The 13602-nt window shown below is 40.3% G+C and overlaps 1 pseudogene; it reads right to left on the reverse strand.

The window, feature by feature from the left end:
- Positions 1-1001: 1001 nt before the first annotated feature.
- On the reverse strand, positions 1002-10891 carry LOC145995035 (RYamide receptor pseudogene; annotated as a pseudogene).
- Between the last annotated feature and the right edge of the window lie 2711 nt (positions 10892-13602).

Here is a 13602-nt window from a genome sequence, read left to right on the forward strand (position 1 = left end):
GTTTATTTTCAAATCCTTACAGGTTGACGAACTATCGACTAATAGCATTATCCAGTGATCGAGATGCATCTCGTCTGAAGAACATAATTCGGTGTACATTCAGGGGAGGAGGTACAGTTACGCACGAATTGTGCTTTTATTTCAATATCGCCCGAATGGGCACTGCTACTAAAAAAGAACATGGGTGTATCAAGAGTATGAATCTCTCTCCATGTTGCAAGTGGAAGCGTTTTTTTATGTTTATTATTAAGCTGGGCACGATAGTTAAAAAATATGATGAATAAGAATCCCATGTATTCCTTATGGAGAATCAACTTCAACATCAAGTTACGGCTAATCAAATGGAAGTTTTGACTTTTCCGCTGGTGAAATTCATCTTTAAACAGCCCTCTTCTCGTTGATATCATTTTCTATTCCATCGGAAGTTTGATATTCGCAAGAGAACATATCAAATAATACTCCCATAATCCCAATGCATTTCTCCTTGCCTCCTAGGGCCATCTTGGCAGTGTTGCCAAACCTGAAGCACATAAAAGAGCTAAATTTCAACTTAAATTGAGTTAAAACTAACATTCAAGGAGCTAGATTTACGAAGTGCATCCTAGAGTAATGTTAGTTGTCAAAGGGGTGGGGCGTTGCTATTACCGTTAACTCAAAATTGATGACAATTTATACTTAGTGTTCCCCATCTACACCGGCGGCATCACCCATCTCAATAATTCACCGTTGGTCGTATGAAATCGAAAACAAAGGATTTCCTGATAACAATATTATGTCAATTTCACGTCAACAAGGAGCTATAAAAAGTAGCTGGGGATATAAGAGGGGGTGGAGCGACGCAGCCAATATAACAATATCACGTCACGTGCAAAATTTATAATTATGGCAAAAGTTGGTCTATGTGTGCCGGAACCAGTGATGTCATCATAGTGGGGCAAGGGGGCAGACGCCCAAGTTTACAGCCAAACGAGTTTCAACGTACTACAGTTGGACACTAGTCGTTACAAAGTTAGTCCGCTGCTACTTGTGTCGGGAACATGAGACTCTTTATCACTTATCAGGGCTTGCTGGGTAGAAAAGAAACACAACAAGGTACTCAAAGTTAAACGTAGTTTTATAATCACTTATCTCTCATAATCACTTATATTTCGTATCGTATGTGGACTTACAAGCAAGGTACAGATTTGCTTACGTTTCTGCCTGAAGAGACGTAAAGAACAATTCTATAGCATATTAAATCACATCACAATCACTAAACACACTTGCATATAGAATTAACGTTGGACAAGACAAACGTAAATACACGAAAGTTTCTGTACTTAATTATTATTTCCGTGTATAGCTAGAATGAAACGAAATTAATTACTAATTACACTATTCGGGCATTCCATTAACCGTTACCACGATTGTGTTGATTTCTCACCTTCACCTGTTTTTCAACTCGGTCTGTCGTCAGGAGAAAACATTCAGGTGGGTTCACTTCCTCTGCTGAGATAGAAAAGTGACGTCAATGCGAACAGATTATGACGTATTTATAAACATATACACAAGTTCCAAACAAAACTGTACCAATCTAACTATAGTCGTCTGCGACAGCTTGCACATTATTTGAAGTAACAAACATTCAAAAATCTTAATATCTCAACAATTATTAAACAAGCATTCAGGTTCGTTACAGAGTGCACGAAAGAGCCAGATATGGCTCCAGGAGAGCTAAGTTGGCAACACCGTCACGGGGGAAGAGCTTGGGAAAAGCTTCGTGGAGACTGTTCCGCATGCCCTTAAACTCACCAAATTTGGTATTGATAGCTGGAATGGTCTTGGAGGAACCAGGACATGAAGAACGTGTCGGTTGCTAGTATTTGATAGTTTCCGTGTTATCAGTAGGTTTGCTGTTGAACAAATTGAGATGGAAAATCTGTAGCTGCGTTCAATTTAGGTTTTCTACATTAATTTCAGCAGAATTAGGTGACATGATCAGAATAGTTTAAGAAGTAAGGAATCTGTACAATAATATCAAAACTTGCATTTAAATGTGTATAAAAGATCCATAGACATTAGTGGGAGGGGAGGGAGGAGAGACATAGCGGACCTATGTTTCGAGAGAGATCCAAATGAATGTGCTTATGTCTCTACCAAGGATTGAATCCTTGACTCCTTGATTACAAGGCGGCAAAGTTACCACTATGCCGTCGGAATGTCTAAGGAAGAGAAAAATAGAGACGCGTGAGACTGAAAATAGATATGAATAGAGAGAGAGAAGGGAGGGAGGAAGAAAGGGCCGATTTTTTTAAAAAATCCGCCGCAGCTTACGCTCCATGTGAACATTTTCCGCACGACTATTCAAATATGATTACACCAGGGAATTAGATATCGTGTTCCATTACTCTACCCTTACTCAGCACCAACCACTAAATGATGATTGTGGCCATTTAGCTGAAGAGTACGAGACCGTGCCTAAGTATGTAAGTACAGTCCTCATCCCCTCGCTTTCAGGAAACTTACGAGGAGAGCGAAGTCGAGATGTGTGGACGAGGACGCTTGGCGCACATAGGTTGGCTGAAGAGAGGGTTTCACTATTTATTTTCCTTCCGGTGCCACCCCAATAGCTAACATTGTCATCTCGTAATAAAATAGTAGATTCCCTATGTAGGCACGTAACTAGATCAGTGCGATACCACATTCAACCGATTCCCACCGATACTTGTATGATTCTAGTTTAAAATAACAAAGGCTAGTAACCGGGTCATACTAACTCGTCACATCACATTTCCTTAACGGCATTAAATAACTCCCAAATTATTCTCAAAGGCTATAGAATTATAACACTTTGAAATGTCTCGTGGCATTTGGTATTTTTTTTATGTGAACTTCTCTCTAGACCCAGAGGATGCAAAGAAAAGTTTTTTTGAAATGTCGCAAGACGTGTTGACGTGTTGCAGTTACACCAAAAAATCGGCGGATTGTGTGTCTTCTTAAATTTCATATTCACACGTTTGGTATCGGATGGTATCGGTGGGAAAATTTCGAACGATACTTACCGATATCGATACATCGGTATCGGCTCAGTACTACACACAACATAGTGGTTTGGATTTCATTCTAAACTGTACGTTCTGTTACGGTTAGCCTAATCTAGCATAAAGGGGACTAACGCACGGATTTTACCACCTTTCATGGTGGAAGTGGTGTGATCAGCACCACTTTTTCGTAAAAAGGAGTGAACCTTTCGAGATGCACCCAAATGTAAAGGTTTGTTCCACGTAGTACACCCTGCAGACTAACGAAGCTCTCTAGCGTAACCCTTTCTGGGTGTTTGTGATCATCCTTTCAACTTCATTATAATACCATCCATTTTCATCTTCAAGAATAGCGAGCATTCTCCCCTGAACTACCCATTATTAAGAGGCCAGGTGATTCCCACAGCCGTTTATGCCGGAAAACGAACCCTCGTCCCCCACGTGACAGTCAGATCGTCTACCGACTGAACAACGTGCATATTACGTTCATATCTTTAGATTAGCAATCAACGGAAATTAGGCCAGCCCCCGTGGCGGAGTGGTTAGCACATCGCGCTACGACGCCAGGGGTCCCGGGTTCGAATCCCGGCCTGGGCATGGATGTTTGTGAGTGTCCATTCATCAATTTCATCATATAATCACTCATCCCCACCTTCGCAAATTAGCCAAAACTGGCACAAAAAGCGAAGTAAAATAAAACAAATCAATCAATCAACGGATTGCATATGTGTGGGGGAGGAAATGTAAGTGCATAATCTCCTAGTCTAACAGTTTTTCAAAAATCCTCAAATGGTCTGTAGTAAATGCGTTTGACATCTACTTTAAATGCGATTCCCGGAGGGAGTTTTCGTGGGAACTCGGACGCTTTTATTCTACTTGTCAGGTCGGTTATTAATGAGTGCGTATTGATTCGGCATTTCCTCCCGTCACCTGACGTCATTTTTGCGGCTAAAGCAAACTGCACAGAACAAACATAGTGAGGTTTAAGTTCTGAAAGCTCGGTAAAGGTGATAGCTTGTTAGTCGGTGCCTGCGAAATTTTCTACATGAAATACCTCTTTCCACTTTACAACTATAATGCTTATAATTGTTCATATATCACTGTTATTGCAAGGATACAAGTTAATTTGAAGGTTGATTTGAACGTTAAGGATCATTTTCATGTAATAATTAGCTAACTAATACCGTATTTCCTTTCGTTATAATGCATTGTTGTCCAAAGTGCTGTTCGACCGACATTGTTGGACTGTTTTAAAGTAGAGTTTTCCATTACTTCGTGTAGTTCGTCTATGTATTCTTCTTAGTGGAAGTGAAAACTAATTTTACAAAACTGTAAAATCAGTGCATCTAAATTACATTGTATAAAGTACACATTAGTGCTAAATTCGTTAACTGTGAATTTCCACGAAGACTAGACTCAAGGTAGGTACAAAAGGTTCCCAGAACTGTGCCATTGGTTTGAGTTTCAATTCCGCTTTATGCACAGGTCAGGACTGTACCTACAGTTTAAAGTTGTACCTGAACCACCGTATGTCTCTACCGCGTATTGAACCCGGGACCCCTCGCATTTACGTTATCCACAGCCATTGGGAAAGCCAACTATGTCATTCGTTCTGAAGGTAGAAGAAAGTGTGAAATAACAACCCTGATATAAAGGAGTACAAAATTGCCAGGTGCTACTAATAGAAAGTGAGTTGCCATGTCTCTTATTTTCTTCAGTACGAATCAACTTTGTTTTTATACTTCTACGAGGGATGCTGAAAAGTTCGTAGCCCGACATAGAATAAATGAACTAGGAATGATGAAACTTCATAGTTACTCAACATACTCCCTCAAAGCTCAATGCACTTTTTCTGGCCCGGTGCTCAACTTTTGCAAACCACTTTTAAAAAAATCTGAAGTTTGCTCTTCGCACCAATGCTCTGTGGTTGTAATCATCTCCTGACAATCCCCCTGCCCATCGAGCAGCAGCAACACAGCAGAAATTGCGAGATCTGGGCTTTCAGTGTTTTGATCATCTACCCTATTACCCCGATCTGACTCCATCGGACTACTTTATGTTTCCACAGCTCAAACAACACAATTTTTGCCCCAGATCAGGAGATGATTACTGCCACAGAGCATTGGGGCGAGGAGTAAACTTCAGAATTTTTTTAAAAGTGGTTTGCAAAAGTTGCAGCACCGGGCCAGAAAAGTGCATTGAGGTTTGAGGTGAGTATGTTGATTAACTATGAAGTTTCATCATTACAAGTGCATTCCTTCTATGTGGGGCTACGAACTTTCCAGCATCCCCTCGTACTTTCTTCTCCTGTGCACCAACCCACACTGAATGTGTCTTTCTAAATTGCTAAATTATGTAAAAAAAGATTTAACAGCTGTAATCCTTCATTTCCTTTATAGTGAAACTATTATTTTTATAGCGTGTGCACGTGTATGCGTGTACAAGAGCTTTTCTCTCTTCCTTGAACAACATATATCTCCTCATTTCTTTCTCTCTCTTTCTCTTTCTCTCTCTTTCTCTTTCTCTCTCTCCCTCTCTCTCTCATATATATATATATATATATATATATATATATATATATACCGTGCGTTCATTTCGATCTGCAGCCGAGAGATCGGGAGAAGCGTGGCGGGCGGCGCTGACGGAGATGCCGACATTTGCGGCCTGTAATGCCCGCTTATTTTTATAGACATATGCAGACATTTATATAAATATTGCAAAACGAGCATTAACCTGTGTTATAACACGCAAAAGTTCTTCTGTAATTCATCCAAGTTCTGCTCTTATATACACAAATAAATACGCTTTAGAAACGATGTTAAGAGCCACAGATAATAAAACATTTTAATCATAGTTTTGACCAGTAACGTCCTGCTTAAGTTTATATCCTTGAAAGAGTTTTGTGCCGATGGGGATCGTTTGGAGGTTTTGAATGTGCAACACTGTATCAAGATTACGCTGTAGAAGAAACCGTTAAAAGTCAATAGTGTTCGTGAGCTTTCTTGCAATCCGAAATCTCCGAGCTCGAGTTTTTTGTTCCTTCGCGACTAGATGAAGACAGAGTTGTAAATATAGTGGCGAGCAATGTAAACCAAGAGCGTGTTAATTTCGTACTGTGCGCAAGAGTGTTATTCTTGGTTACTTGCAGTTACTTGTTTGTGTTATTGTAGTGTGTATGTGTGACGTGTCAGTGAGACGATTGGAATGCCAGCCGCAAGATTCACGTTAGAACAAAGATTTTTTTATGTATGACACGTACCTACGTGAAAACAAACTCGTGTCGAGACGTGTGTAGGTAATTTGTACAGAAATTCCCATGCGTTTCAACTCCACACAGAGATACGGTTAGACATCTTGTCCTTAAATTACGAGAAACTGTATCGTTAAATTTTAAAACACCTAAGCAAAAACGACGGATTCTAACCGAAGCAAAACTCGATGATATTGGTGCAGCGTTAGAACGTTCTCCAAACAAACTTCTACGCCGTGTTTCACAAGAGGTGGGCGTGTCAAAATCATCGGCACATACAGTCACTAAGCTACTAAAATTAAAACCATACTCTTATAACACAGGTTAGTGCTCGTTTTGCAATATTTATATAAATGTCTGCATATGTCCATAAAAATAAGCGGGCATTTCAGGCCGCAAATGTCGGCATCTCCGTCAGTGCCGCCCGCCACGCTTCTCCCGATCTCTCGGCTGCAGATCGAAATGGACGCACGGTATATATATATATATATATATATATATATATATATATATATATATATATATATATATATATATATATATATATAGCCGTTCCATGCAAGGATATTGTTGGAAACGAACGATATATATACAGGGTGTCTCATAACTTATAGCGCAAACTGACACAGATGAAAGTACACGATATAATAGAAGCAAAAAAGTATCAGTAAACATGGGTCAGCAAACGGGCCGTTTTCGAGATAATTGCGAATGTGTGGTTACAAGCCGCCACTGACTTCATTGTTTGTAAACGTCGTCCTAGTTGGTAAAATGCTTTCGAACACCGCCGGTTTATTTCGGAATTGGTCACAAGCATGTACAATTAATTCTCTGTACTGATTGTATCCATCCTGTTTGATTACAACGCCACCTCTCGGAAATGTTCTGTTTTGTAAACAAAGAGCAAACCTCGGACCGCGCAAGGAGTAAAGCACTCGGTGTTTACAAAATGCAATCAGTGACGGCTTCTAACCACACATTCGCACACATTATTAGCATTTTACCAACTAGGACGACGTCTACAAACAATGAAGTCAGTGGCGGCTTGTAATCCCACATTCGCGAATATCTCGAAAACGGCTCGTTTGCAGACGCATGTTTACTGAGACGTTTTTGCTTCTATTGTCATGTACTTTCACCTGTGTCAGGTTGTGCCATTACTTTTGAGACACCTTGTATGGTATCGTTCGTTCCGAACAATGTCCTTGCATGGAACGGCTCTGGGTTTACCTAGCCTATAGTGTACAGTCACCAGCAATAAAACTGGGCTCCTAGATCCTAAACTCCTCCGTTCCCTGCAAGGTGTTATGTGTGTTGCCTAACTCCACGGCGATAAGTGGATTTCAATAGAAAGTTTTCAATTGCAACTTCTATCACAGCAGTAGATTTAGCTAACACAGATAACATCTTGCAAGAAAGTGATAATTTCAGGATGCATGTCCCATTTTTATTGCCGGTGACTGTATATGGGAGGAATCCTACTGGGTAAAAGTCACAGGAGCGCAGTACTGACACATCTCCTCAACAAATGGCAGAGATTGTGAGTGTGTGTGGCCCTAATTCAAGATCCTCTGATATATCTTCACTGCATGTCTGATGTGTGTGTATGTGTGTGTGTGCGCGCGCTTGTAACCATAACAACTAGAAGGACTATCTTATCCTTCGTATTGAACCAATTAGAAAAACAGGAAATGAAATTTTTCCGTGGTCAATCTTCTATAATTATATACTGCAGTGGCGGCATTTATGAAGTTCGCAATAGTTTAAAATTGAGAAGAAATGATAGTAATGACATCGGTAGTTCCAAGGACGCAAGCTATTCTGAGGTTTTTCTTTCCGGCATCGGCAATCCCATTGAAGAACTTTCTTAATGACCATTTCCTACTTACAAGTTAAGTCCACTTTCCGGTTTACTGGCTCAGTCTTGTTACATCCATCTACCTTGACTGTAAACTTTGCTATTGTGTTAACTTCATTTTGCTTTCAAGCTTCCCTTACCAACAAGCTTTTTACCTGAGCCCAGTTTGTTGTTCGTTTCGTATTTCTCTATACTTTTCGTTCCTTTTGTTTGTTATCCTTTTCCCTTCCGTCAGAAGTTTCTTTTCCACATATGTTTTCGAGTCTTAGTCTAGTCACATACTAATACACTCACAATTTACAAAATTCGTCGACAATTACAATGTCTTATTTCCTATATTCGGTATTATGTACTTCTAATTATTTTGAATGGTAATCTTTTCAACTATTCTTCACTTAATCGCTGTGAAAGGATCGAACACTAGTTTTGAGTTTTGTATAATACGTATGTGCCCTCCCTGTCTCAGGCATAATTTGAAATATTTTTAATTCAATGGCAATTCTGCTTTAGAAACAGATGCTGTTAGGTTAAACTTTTGTTGTAATTGGAAATCCTGCTCTTGTAGTTAATTCTGTATTATCGAATCGTTGGCAGGAAAGTAGTTTTCACAGTAACTTCCTATCTTATCTCGGGCTATACACTAAAATATGTTTCTGACACATGTTCATGGGTATCCGTATCGAAATATTGAAGGTTTTTCATCTCTTGGAGTCAGGAGCGTATATGCGAGTCTAGCTAGGCTATCTGCGAAGCCTGAAAACTAGAGAGTAGAATACAGAAGAAAAATCTATTCTAAATTGTGAATAAAATTACTCATTAGATGATGGTAATTCTGGAGTTGGCAACCTGATTTCACAGGAGTTGGCAACCTAGCCATCGTTGGCATGGCAACAACACTTCCTTGAAGACACCGAGAACGAGCAAAATGTTTGTGTCTATCCATTTATACACGGTATTCAGGTCCTCCTTCTTCCATAGCAATGTGTCATAGTGCCCATATATTGGACTTAACATACGCCACTGCTTGGAGTATATCTGTCTTGCACACTTCTGCTGTCACGCTTATCTTAAAAGTTTCGTCACCCAGAAATAGAAAGTGATGGGCCCTTGCAGTTCTTTGCACTATAACATTTCTTTGTAGTAATAAAAAAATATCAATTTTGGGATCGGTTTGAGAAACTCAAAAAACAATTGAATCCGAGACGATGTTTGTTCTTATTTTCTAATGAACGTTTATGTATTCTGATGCAAAATCATTGGCAATTCTGATATTGGCTCTTACAAGTCCATTTGAAAGCTTCCTCAACAGGCAACTGGGCCTCCCCGATGGCTCAGTGGTTGGTCGTTGCCTTGTAATCAAGGGGTCCCGGGATCGATACCCGGTGGAGGTGTTATAGTGGTTTGGATCCCACTTTAAACTGTAGGCCCAGCCCCGATTAGCCTTAATGTGCATAAAGTGGACTTACAACACTCACTCAATCAATCAACAGGCAACTGTGCAGACACAAAGAGTTTTGACCGGGTTCGATACCCGGTGGAGGCACATAGTGGTTCGGATCCCATTTTAAACTGTAGGTCCAGTCCCAATTAGTATTGTTGTACATAAAGTGGCTTTAAAACACCAAATCAAATCAAACAAAGAGGTTTTAGTGTAAAAACTTCCTTGGTGAAAAACACGTTTGATCAATTCGCATGCGATTTGTGGAGGATGAATTGTTACTGACGAACCAGGGGTTTCCCACCTTTCTGTCTCGCTCGCTCTGCAGTCCACACGTGCATAAGAGAGCGCTCTTTCACAAATACAGCAGGTTGCCCAGTCTTGATGGAGAATGATCTGTGAATGAAACAACACTTTGATGTCCACTTACCTTTCTCTTTGACCTGGCCATCCTTTGGTCCCGCAAGTTCTCTGCTTCCCCTGGCATCCTCTTCCCCCAGACGACCTTCCCTATCCTCCCGTACGTGAAGAGAAGCACGAGAAGAGGTACTAAGTACTGAAGCACCATCAACGTCACCGTGTACTGCTGCCTCCTCTTGTAAGGATGCCAGTCCTCCTGGCAGATGTAGTGGGTGCAGTTCTCGAACCAATCAGCGTCAGGCAGCTGCAGCTTGGACACGACGGCTATCGGCAGCGACGTGGAAATGGCGCCCAACCACACAACCGCCACGAGCACTTTGGCATGACGATGGGCCATCCGCGGCCGAAGAGGGTAAATTATGCCGATGTACCTGTCGACGCTGATGGCTACCATGACGTACACGCTGACGAACACCGATACGGCCTGCGAGAAAGTCACAGTATGGCACAGAATTGTTCCAAAGGGCCAGTATCCGTACACCAGGGTCGACAACGAGGAAAACGGTATGCACAGGCTAGCCATCAGAATGTCCCCGACAGACAGATTGACTATGAAGAAGTTGGTAACAGTCTTCATTCGCACGCAGGAACACACTATGTAGCAAACCAGCCCGTTCCCTAAGAGTGCCAGAAGCATTATTATACCGTACATGGTGTACACGAGGACTTTGAAACTTCCAGAAATGTTCGGCGTCTGATCGCAATCGAGTGAAACATTCAGTGATGGCTGAAGCGAGGAGGCGTTGAAATTTACTGGATTGTCTGTTACATTGTACTGCATTGTTACACTCTTGACATAAGAGTCTACGTCACAAAACTTACCGATTTTACAGTGAGTTTATTCCACATCAGTAATGGATGAAGTCTACCATTCACTATAGTTAATTTTAAGACCAACAGGTGAGAACCTGGGGAAACCCAAAGAGGAAATCACTGAAGAGCACTAAAATGATATTGATCAAATTAAGAAAACTTGTAAGGAAATATTACTCATTTGATTTTCAAGAAATGTTTGGTAGATCACCCATAAAACTTTTTGATGTGACTGAAAGAAGAACTTTACTTAAGTAAGTTGAAGACAATCTAAGGTTAAGGTTATTTTGCAAATAATATTCTTTGTGTATAAAGGATTGTTATTAACGCTAGGGATATATGTGAATGTTTGAGTCAACTTGCTCAAGAGATGGCGTCTCGAACTCAGAAGAAACAGTCTTTTGTTCAGTCCTTTAACTCATTCTCTCGCGTTGTTTAAGATTACAGCAAATCAAGTGTTCCTTTTGATGACCTAAGGTAACATACTGAAACTCCAATGTCAATGTTTTCTTGCAAGTGCACACAACACCCCTGTATTTCATCACAGCATCCCTGAAGTTTCCTACACAGAAGAGAAACAAAGATTGTTGCTATTGGACAGATAGTTAACATCGTTGTTCGGGCCTGCCTTTGAAGTTGCTACAACAAGAACCATTTCTACTAGAGTTGGCAACACAATCTCAAGTTAGAATTCCTTCTTTGTGATAAATGAACAGGGTACATTGCATTCGACCGGAAGAATTATCTAGCTTGTTCTACGGAAACTGACAATGTGTTCGATAGTTTGTACTAGTCAAAGAGCGCCGTCCCCGTTACACTTACGACACCTCACATGTGGTTAACAGTAGTATCGAGGGAAGTCGTGACGTCATTTAAGCTATTATTGCATGTGCGGAATTCTTCTTCTGGTCCCTCGGCATGCTCCAGTTTACCAAATGGTTTAACCTGCAAGGAAAAAGCAAGCATGTTTACACGTTTTATCTCTCGGTGTGGGGGCATTTCAATAATTACATTTTCAAGAAGACATCACTTGCGTGTATTACGTCAGTATCCAAAGATGGCGCTCAATATAGAGCAGCAAGTTTCAGTTACATCATTGATTACAGAAACTAATAGAAGTCTGACACATGATGTATTTTTGAAATTATAATCTTCGTTAACGTTAAACAAATTATGTCTGCACAACATGCAATCAAACCTTTCCGAATCACTCTCTAAGTTATATCTTCATACACTAAAAAGTTGCCGGTAGCTATATCATACATGTTCGTTGCCATCTAAACTGAAGTAAAAAAAATGACAATATTTCTGTTCTTGGCTATTACATGATTAATGTAATTTGAATGCTTGAATTTAAAGAAATATTTTTATAGTTCATGCAGTACAATTTGTAATTGATATTTTCCTTTTTATTTATGTTTACAGGTGATATCGCGCTTTGATTAAGTGAGCACACTGGTGAGGTAAGTGCCTGCATTGCTATTTTGGTACTAATCTGATATTTCCCCGACAGATTTCTTCATTTTTACAGAAGAAACTACTTACGGCAATATGTTCCTGTAGCATTGTCTAACATCTGGAAGGTGTTTTGTGTGATGTGGGAGTGTTTCATAGCTGAAATTCATGTTCTTTGTTGAAAATTAATTCTCCGACGGACAATAGCGTTTGGCGCGTACACCTTCGTACATCATCACGCGTCGTGATTGTGTTTTGTTCATGTTCATTGGGTATCCAGTGTTTGTCTGTCTGTGTTTGCAACGAAAGTTAGAAACGTGACGTGTCATGGATGCGTGGTGAAATTCGTACCGGGTGTGGAAGATCCAGTGGATTTTTTAATTTAATTGAACAGGGGATCGTGAAGAAAGGAAAGGAATGTCGAAAATGTGGCAGTGAATGTAAGCTACTCGTTAGAAGGAATGGGCTGTGGGTATATGCCTAATATGACGTGTTGTGGATGAGTGGTGAAATTCAGGCAAGTTTTCCGCATCCTGGAAACGGATTTCTTCAAATTTAAAAGTTTGGGGCTCATTTGGGAGCAGGTGACTCCGGCCAATTTCTAACATGCCTATAAACAGGGACTCTATAGAGATAACCGGGTAGCCGGAGCGGAGGCGAGGCCGCGGTAGCGGTAGGGGGTGGTAGGTAAATTACCCCAGGACCGGAGCCCGGAATTGGTGGGAAATTTGGACTCAAAAATTTCAAACGAAAATAATTTTTTAGTTTAAATTTCCAACCGATTCCGGGACGGATAGCCCCAAAAACCATTCACGGATAGCGCCACGAAATATTACAATTTTCTTCGTAAAACAATGCAAAAAAGTTTAAAAAAAACAAAAAAACGATGAGCTTTGTTCACGGGTATTTCTTGGGTTCCAAAGGTTGAAACACTGCATAACGAATGAAAATTGACAAAACACAAGCACGGCACGCGATTATGTAGGAAGGTGTACGCGCCATATTATGTTTTAGGCAAGCGAAAAGACTACGAGAAAGAAATACTCATAATGTGAAAAATTGCAATTACTTTGATCAAAAAACGTGAATACACCTTAAAGAATGTTCCGCGAAGCAGATATGTAAGTACAAATGTCAAAAATTGACAAAACGAAGAAGTTATAGGTGTCCGGGGAATAGTAGATTTTTACCGTTATTTATATTTTTATAAATATTTTTGTCTTGTCCGTCTCATTATACAGGGTGGCCCAAAAAAGGTAACCAAAATATAGAAGCTTTGTATTATGTTCGGTTACCTTTTTTGGACCACCCTGTATGTGACAAATATAGTACTATAGTCCCAAGATTT

Source organism: Lepisma saccharinum, chromosome 11 (assembly GCF_977018435.1).
Source record: "Lepisma saccharinum chromosome 11, izLepSacc3.1, whole genome shotgun sequence".
Lineage (NCBI taxonomy): Eukaryota > Metazoa > Arthropoda > Insecta > Zygentoma > Lepismatidae > Lepisma > Lepisma saccharinum.